Raw genomic sequence first — 9,026 nt, 5'->3', positions numbered from 1 at the left:
GCATTACTTAATGCGCGAACCGGTTACTTAACCTACGTTCGCTGAACGGAACTGCCTACATGCCTCGTTGCAATGGGAGTTTTCAGATGTCACTTGACAACAGGGGCTTCGAGATCGTCAGCGCAATTGATTACCATACTGAAAATAGAGACTTTACCAGCAAGTTCTCTGATTGGTTGCATGAGGACCAATAGGATGACAACATACAGTATGTTAAAGCCCCATTCAAACTAACTATGTGAAACACAATGCTGGCAATGAGGAAGGCATTCGCCGAAACGCGTATGCCAGGTGTTTTATTCTGTGACTTTGTACCAGCCTGAGTGGTGAATAAAGCCTACCTGGAGAGGTCCCGAGCATGTGTCAGACTCGTTTCTATGGCAGAGGCGGGAATAGTCTTGGATATATATATATATATATATATATATACATATATATATATATATATATTCATGTGAACAAGGGCTTCCGAGCCCGAAACGCGTCATGGTTTGCTGAGAGAAATGGTCGTAATGGTCGAATAAATACTCTTGCCTGAAGATTCCTGTGGTCCGTCTCTCCTTCTTCGCCGCACGCTCGGAGGTTGTGGGAGTTCGAACATTTCATATATATATATATATATATATATATATATATATATATATATATATATATATATACACTTACGAAGTGCCAAATCCAGCTATGCTACAGGAATGGTCAGAACATTCAGCATCCAGTTCCAGAATCATGATGGAAATACTCATTAAATATGCCTGGAAAGATCGTGATGAAATATTAAAACTCATCAAGGAAACAACGATTGAATTATCTCAACTATTAGATAGTGAGACCCTAAATAAAACTTTGGACTCCATGAAAGAACGCCTCATTATTTATGAGGATGAAATCAAGGCAAGAAAACAACGAAAAATGAATCGTGATTATAGGGACTATGAAAGTGGCAGAATATTAACATTTAGTAAAAAATATGATCATCTGTATAAGGAACAAGCATCTGTAAATGTCATGGCAAGTGTGACGAACACACCTGTAAATCTAACTACCAGTGATACAGAGTCTGACGTGTCTGAGGGGAATGCATCTAATAAAGAACTAAACACCAGACAAATCAATTTTATAGACGAGTTCAGAGTGATGCGGAAAGATCGACAGACTATGAAGGACAACCCATCACTGAGAACGAGAGGACGGGGTCGGGGAAGAGGCAGAGGACGGGGAAACGTCGCAACAGGAAATCAAGAATCAAACAACGGTGGCAACACAGGCAAAGGAAGGGGCGGCATGGGAAATCGGAAGACTCGCTCCAACAAAGCTTACTAATGGATATGTCCATGGTAAATAAGACTGTGACTAATCTGTCTAACCGACCTCTAAGTGATGTGGATAAAAGAACTCTTTATTTAGGCCTCTCTTTTTGTCCTTCCTCGCTATTTAATTACACAGATACCAGAATTGATGTTTTTAAATTTGTAAGAAAACTGAAATTAAAAAAGTGGCACAAGTTAAAGAGACTCGAACATAATCACATTAGCCATCACAAAAATAGAACTGATGACAGTAACTTACAAATTGGTGACATAGACATGTTGATCACGGTAGCTCAATTGAATGATGATAGTGACTCCGTGGTAAACACGGGAAGTATTACAGATGATCCAGTTAGTACCACACAAACTCTAGAAAACATGCAACTACAAACAGGGGCTTCTGCTGGATCTGATTTCAGAGTCAAATCCTCATTTATACCACTGCTCCCACACGATAATATTGACACCTTTCATGAATGTACAGCCAAGGCATTAATGGATTTGAGGCACAAGAACAAGAACCCTAGGAAGATCAAAGAAAACTTGTCTTATGATCAGAGGCAGGCTTTAAAATCTTTGTATAATGATACCAACATTGTGATTCGCCCAGCTGACAAGGGGGGTAATGTTGTTATCTTAGATCGTAATGACTACATTACTGAGGCTCTCAGCCAGCTTAATGATGCTAGATTTTTTACTTCCATTGCATCAGATATGTATGATGACAGCATCACAGAGATTTGGGACAAACTAACTGACTGGAGGGATAAAGGACTCCTAGAGTGGGAGGAATTTTGTTACTTAAAAAATGACCATCCGAAACTCCCCATTTTTTACCTAATACCCAAGTTGCACAAAAACAGCACCAAACCACCAGGGCGCCCCATTGTCTCCTCCATCGGCAGTGTGTGTGAACATATTTCTAAATATGTAGACCATTTTTTGAGGGAATATGTGATAAAATTGCCCAGTTATTTAAGAGATACCAAAGACTTTCTATGTAAGATCGACAATTTGGTTTGGAATGCTGATTTTCTATTTATTGTGTTAGATGTTCACTCGCTTTATACAATAATAGACCACCAGCAAGGACTGGAAGCGTGTGAATACTTTTTGAAACAGAGACCTTTGAAATATCGAGAACACAGTAGGATGATCATTGAAATGAAAGCATTTTGCTTAATTAACAACATATTTTCTTTCAATGGCGCCCTCTATAGACAGATCACAGGTACTGCCATGGGTTCCTGCTTTGCTCCCAGTTTTGCGAACCTCTTTATGGGGTACTGGGAGCAAGAGATCTTTGGCAGTAACAACTTGTCCAAGGACCTCCAAAAAGTCGTCATGTGGCTTCGCTACATAGACGACTTATTTATCATCTGGCGGGGAACCAAAAAAGATGCCGAAGAATTCATTGAGAAATTGAATGTAAACAAATACAACATCTTACTTACTGGCAACATCGATGCAGATAGGACAGATTACCTTGATGTAAGTCTAGAGATTAAAAATGGTAAGGTCTGTACTTCTTTGTTCCGCAAAGCTACGGCAGGAAACAGTATCCTGCATGCCCTCAGCAGCCATCCAGAGGTGCTCAAATGGAGTATTCCCTATGGAGTGCTGCTGAGGGCAAAGAGGAACTGCAACAACATGGAGGCATATACAAGTGAGAAAGACAACATCATTGCCAGATTCCAGACCAGAGGGTATCCTAACTGGGTACTTAAGAAAGCAACTGAACGAGCGGAGAAAGTAGCAAGAATGGACACTCTCAGTGATAAAGTAGAGTCTACTTACAGTGAGAATGACAACACTCGCATAATTCTTACTTTCAACTCCGAAGCACAAAAGGTCAAACGTATTCTTACTAAAAATTGGAATATTTTGAAATCCGACAATGTTCTAGGTACTAGCATAACTGAGAGACCATCTATTATGTACAGACGTAATAAAAACATACGTGATTTGATAGTTAGGAACGATATCACTAACTACACTAACACCACGGGCCACGGCCTCACTGGCTTCTATCCCTGTGGCCATTGTAAGGCTTGTAGACACAGCAAATATAGGGGTTCTCTCAATTACAATGGCATAAATAGAAAAATAACTCAATTCCTGACATGTGGCACTAATTATGTCATCTATGCCATCGAGTGCACATGTAAGCTCTGGTACATTGGGAGCACTATTTGCCCAGCAAAAAAACGTATCCTGGAACATGTTAGAGCTATCACTAATCATGACCAAAAATACCCGGTAGCTCGACATTTTGATGAAAAACATGCATCAAATGTTGCTGATCTGAGTTTTTTGATTTTGGAACATGTCCCCAAAAGCCCTAGAGGCGGAGACAGGGTCCTCAATCTTCGCAAACGAGAATCTCGTTACATAATAGACTTCCAAACTAAAAGCCCAGGAGGTCTAAACATCGATGAGGAATTAGCAATCCACCTCAGAATAGGGCCATAAGCGGGTACTTTGGCTGATTTTTTGCTGATTTTGTGGTGGTTTTTAAGATAGTGTCAGCCAAAAGGCTGTTTTTGTTGACTTGTTGGTTTGTTGATTTGCAATCAATGATGAGATTCAATGCAAACTATCTTGTAGTCGTATTCTGTTTAATTTATGAAAAAACCTTGTGCATTTGTATTACCTGCTGTACAGTTATACATTGTGTATAATGTATTGTATGATAGAATCAAGTGTTTTTAATCAGTTATTTTGTTCCTCTCTTTCTCTGTTTCTCTTTCTCTCTCTTGTTCTTCCTATGTTTTTTACAGAACAAAATGAAGGGGTTCGTTAGAAATACATTCTTCAATATGGACAAATCTACATACTGCCCCATCTCTTGTTTCCCTGATTTGACCAACTTAAGGTTGATTTATTGATCTTTATATCTTATTTTTCAGTTAGTAGAGTAAGAGTTCACGGTCAGGGGATGGATTGGGCATAAACATGACTGATATGACACATTACAGTATGCTGCAGAATTGCCTTTTGCCTTCTTGTGTGTAGGACACGTTAAGATAGATCAGTGAAATAACATGGTGATCATTATGATCGAGGGGCAGTGGCCTGTCCTATACAGACAACTTGTGACTGTGACAACAATACCCATTATGGGAGCATGTTGAGGCAACATACATATTCATGAGTGTTGAGATCAGCAGCATACAATTTATGTAACTTATGTGTTGTTGATATGGTGTACCGTACTTCTTACAAAACTCTGGCTTATGGACCACTAAGGTTTCTAATATTAGGTAGTTTGCCTATCCTAGAGAGCCAGTACTGTTTCAAATCATGACAGCTACTTTTAGCTTAAATTTGGTGAATCATAATTTTAGTAAATTATGTTGAAACACAGTCACGTCTCGATTGCAACAATACCATGTTGAACTTATATTGAAACGATGTGTTTTGTCATCATATTTTGTTTCACAATGACAGTCGTAAATATGTTCCACTCAAATGTATACTATATTATTTTCTGTGGGTCATTGTGCAACAACACTATTTGGAATTTATTGTATTATGCATATGTGGCATTTACACTCCAGTAACTTTATTGTAGAGGAACGGTATTACATCTACACCACTTCAAAATGGATGCCATAGCCACATTAGTGAACTGTGTCCTATGTTTTTGTTTATGCTTTGTAAGAGATCAAACTTTATTAAGGTCTGGAATACTTTGTACCACTACACGTGACCAAGGCTTTCGCCGAAACGTGTTGTGTAGAGTAAAGATTTGGAAAACTCTTCCCTGTGTGTCGCCTCCTTCCTGAGAGCCTATTGACATTTATTGTGTTTCGTTTTGATATATATATATATATATATATATATATATATATATATATATATATATATATATATATATATATATATATATATATATATATATATATTTCTCTTCGATACTTCGATATGTAAACTACAGTAACACAAAAGCTAGAGATGTTACAAGCTTGTACCTTTTATACTGATAGCTATGTCAATTGTAATTTATCCTGCAAACCTTTTAGTTTAATCACCAGCCCTGCTACTTCCCCAGTCAGTGCGTGATTAATTGCTCTAGTCCAGGTTTTTCTTTGAATTTTGGGGCTTGTAGTCCTGTTTATTTTATCATAAAAGCAGTACTACAACTCCCACAAAGCAAGGACAAAAATCTAGACTGAAGCAGCTCATCATGCATGGACCTGGAAAACTTGCAGCTATGAATCAAAGATGCCATTAAATGCAAATCTTCTGATCCATATTATATTTACACATGCAAACATCAAAACATGGTAATGACTGAGTCAAGACACGCTTAGGTTTGTGAACCTTGGGATAAGAAACAGCTGATATAGTGGTGCCACCAACCTGAACTGCTCCCTGCAGACTTTCTATTCCTTGTTCCTATGGCCACTTCTTGTTTTCAGATCACAAAAGAAAGAAATAAAAAGAAATAAAATAAATGAAAATAAACATTTTCACAGTTGTTTTTTAAATATGGCATGTCCCGTAAAACAGAGGTACACTAAGGTATGGTGTGTATGTAGCATGTTACGTGTCAAGCTCAGCTGCTACCCCTTCTCCAAGTGAAGAAGAGAGAAATGTAGCAGCTGATATGGGTAAAGAGATGCCTGATTTTCGAGCGCCCTTTACACGTTATCCCACTATTGGGTCAGATATATGAGCAACATTTCAAGCGCAGACTGCTGACTCACCTGACTCCTCTCAAAACCAGGACATTTGTTTTATTTGGAGAAAACAGCCTGAACACCGCAGCTTATGTCCAAAACCAAGGACTGTCTGGGCGAATTTGGAACGTCACAGGAGTCGCCATCAATAGCTCTTGAGCTACTGTAGCTCTCCAGCTGCCTCTGAGTAGCTACCTTTGTGCAGCCCAGTTTATTAATTTAGAAAGTTTTTGCTTGGATTAATTTTTATACATATAAAAAAATATTAAATTATACAGCACCTAGAATATTAGTAGCTGTTAATGTGTTTCATTGAACATAAGGAGCTCTCAGTACAGAAAAGTTCGGAGATCCCTCTGTCACTCTAATACATGACAATATTCCCAGTTCGGGTGGGAGACTCCTGATTTTTAAAGCCATAAATTGATAAAGTGTAAGTGTCTCCTGCCTAAGATTGCTATCACGTATGCAAATTGATATCGATTTCCTTATTAGTTTTTACAATCTCCCTCTTTCCAAATGTTGGCATGTATGATCAAGTCAGTCACCCATCCGTCCTTGCACTCAACCTCTCAATATTCAATGCACTCAGTCACTCATTCTTTTACTCATGCGTCATTCATCAACCATTGACTCTTTCTTGCATTAACCCATTCACAATACCTCAGACACTCAAACTCACTAGTCAAAGAAATTACAATTTTTAAATTATCAGCTAGACCTATTGCTTTTGCTGTTAGTTTATGAAGGGTGTCAGAGTGCTTTCGGTAGTATGTGAATGCTAGTCTGTGAGAGCATTCTCGGTAGTGTGTGATTTCTAGTCTTTGAGAGGCGTAAGAGTGCATCTGGTAGAGTGTGACTCAAGAATTCAAGTTTCCCAGATTCATGCCTGAGAAGCTCAGTCAATCCAGGTGTTTAGCTTGCATTCCAGATCTTGTAATCTTTTAACCCACTGTATAACCAGCACTGCATGTCCCAGAATACAAAGAAAAACCTAGACTGGCTGAGCAACTCACGCAAGCACCTGGGAATTTGAGAGCTCTGGTGACTCCTAATCTATACGTAGTGTGAATGCTCGCAATGGTGTGAGACTGCTACTTAGTGAAGGATCTGAAAGTGCGGTTGGTAGTGTATGAATGAGTGCTTTCTATCATGTGTTACTGATAACCTGTGAAGGGTGTGAGAGTGCTATTTGTGGGAGGAGGCTGCTACTTTATGGAGGGTGTAGGGAGCTGTTACTTGGGTCGTACTGCTACTCTGCGAGACGTGTGATTCCTAAGTGCAGTGTGTGCCTACTAGTCTATGAGGGGTGTGGGACTGATTGTGCTAGTGTGTGCCGTCCACTGTGAAGGATAGGGGAGTGCTGTCAGCATTTAAGATGTTTTTTTGTTTTCAGTACAAGTTTTTTGAACTTTTAAAGAACTAGCCTTTGACGTTCAACACTTTACTTATGCAGTGTGGAGGAAGTCAATAGGTCTACCAAGCCATTAAGAAAGGTAATGTTTCTGAGGCAGGCACCAGAAGCATTTTGTTTTTTAATTTCTAAGTCAGGGTGTTAGGGAAAAGCTTCCCTCATGTCCTGAGTTTGATTCGATTTTTTGTTTGCTGTGACCCAATATGTTTGCCCACATCACAACAAAGAAAGTGAAACCAGACCACACAACTAGGAGCAGCCTGCTTTCACTTTGATCAGTGTCTGGCGGGCATAACTCTGCCCACTGTGCACTAATCAAGATGAGAGAGGCAGAGCTGGAAATAGGATCCTACCTCTCCCTACTGGAACCCAGTTTGGGGATCACACAGGGACCTCCATCCCCAAGCAGAGATCCACCCACTAGACACCAGATTGGGTTTGAATGGCCCTCTGGGAATGGGTCTTGTGCACATATGGGGCATAACAGCCTTTCTGCCCTTGGCCCCCTGCGACAGAAACTGACCAGACCAGGGACATCCCAAGACCACATTGACTTTGTAGAGTCACAGTTTCCTGTTGTGGGGGCTAGGCCCAGCCACCCACGGTGGGGGGGGGGGGCCTTTTTTATCTGGAGAAATATTGTATTGAACTGTATTTATTTTAGTTGCATTAATATAGTAATATAGTGCCAACTACCCCTGACTCACTCAGGGTTGAAGCACTTTATGCCAGACAGTATGTGATTCCCAAACCTAAGGTTAGTGGTTAATACAGTAGTTACTGAGATTATTCCTGTGCTTTCAAGTAAACCATACCATGAATTTACTCAGTCTGGTTGTGGTAGATTAAACAAATAGATGTTAGATGCAAACATTAGTGGGTGGAATGTGAGTTGATTCCAATGGTGCTTAAACATTACATTTATTGTGAGGTGCTGCCTGACCTAGACGTTCTTGCCCACGGCACCTAAGCTTTAATTGTTCAATTTCTTTGCCCTCTAAAACTTAAAGTATAGGTACTTGAGAACTTATAGATCTTGCAGTAGTATCTGTATCCAAGGACACAACCCGCCTAACTCCCACAAACATCTGAGACTGCCTGACACTAAACTATTCCCCACTCAATTTATTTGCAGCATACAAAGCACTGAGACCTTCATATTGTAGCTAGGTGTATGGATGGTTGTGAGAATGGGTTGTTAGTTCAGTGTAGGGGGATCTGTAGGAGGTGGCACTTGTAGTCTCTGTATGATTTTAGGATATGGAGCATGGTAAAGGTTGATGCACAGTGAAGTAACACCTTCTCGCTCTTCATTAGGCGGAAAGGGTACATATATGGACAATTTCACCTCCTAACCACAGCTCTTACTGCTACTGCGCTGACCTATGTACCATGGAGAGAGATATTACTGGTGGGTGAGGTCTGGTGGGGGGTGGGGAGTGTGGGGGTGCTTCTGAAGGCGAACTCTGAGAGTGCTTTATTAGTAGCACACACTCCATTGATCACTTCTAACAGGGTGCAGTGGTTTGGGTGTCAATTACAATGGATGTATCATTAGACTGATCATTAGATGAGTTTAGTAAAACTTTGAAGAAACAACCAATGAGTTAGTGTTTC

The sequence above is a fragment of the Triturus cristatus genome, chromosome 8, assembly GCF_964204655.1.
Source record: "Triturus cristatus chromosome 8, aTriCri1.1, whole genome shotgun sequence".
Classification (NCBI taxonomy): Eukaryota; Metazoa; Chordata; class Amphibia; order Caudata; family Salamandridae; genus Triturus; species Triturus cristatus.
This window is presented reverse-complemented; position numbering follows the sequence as displayed.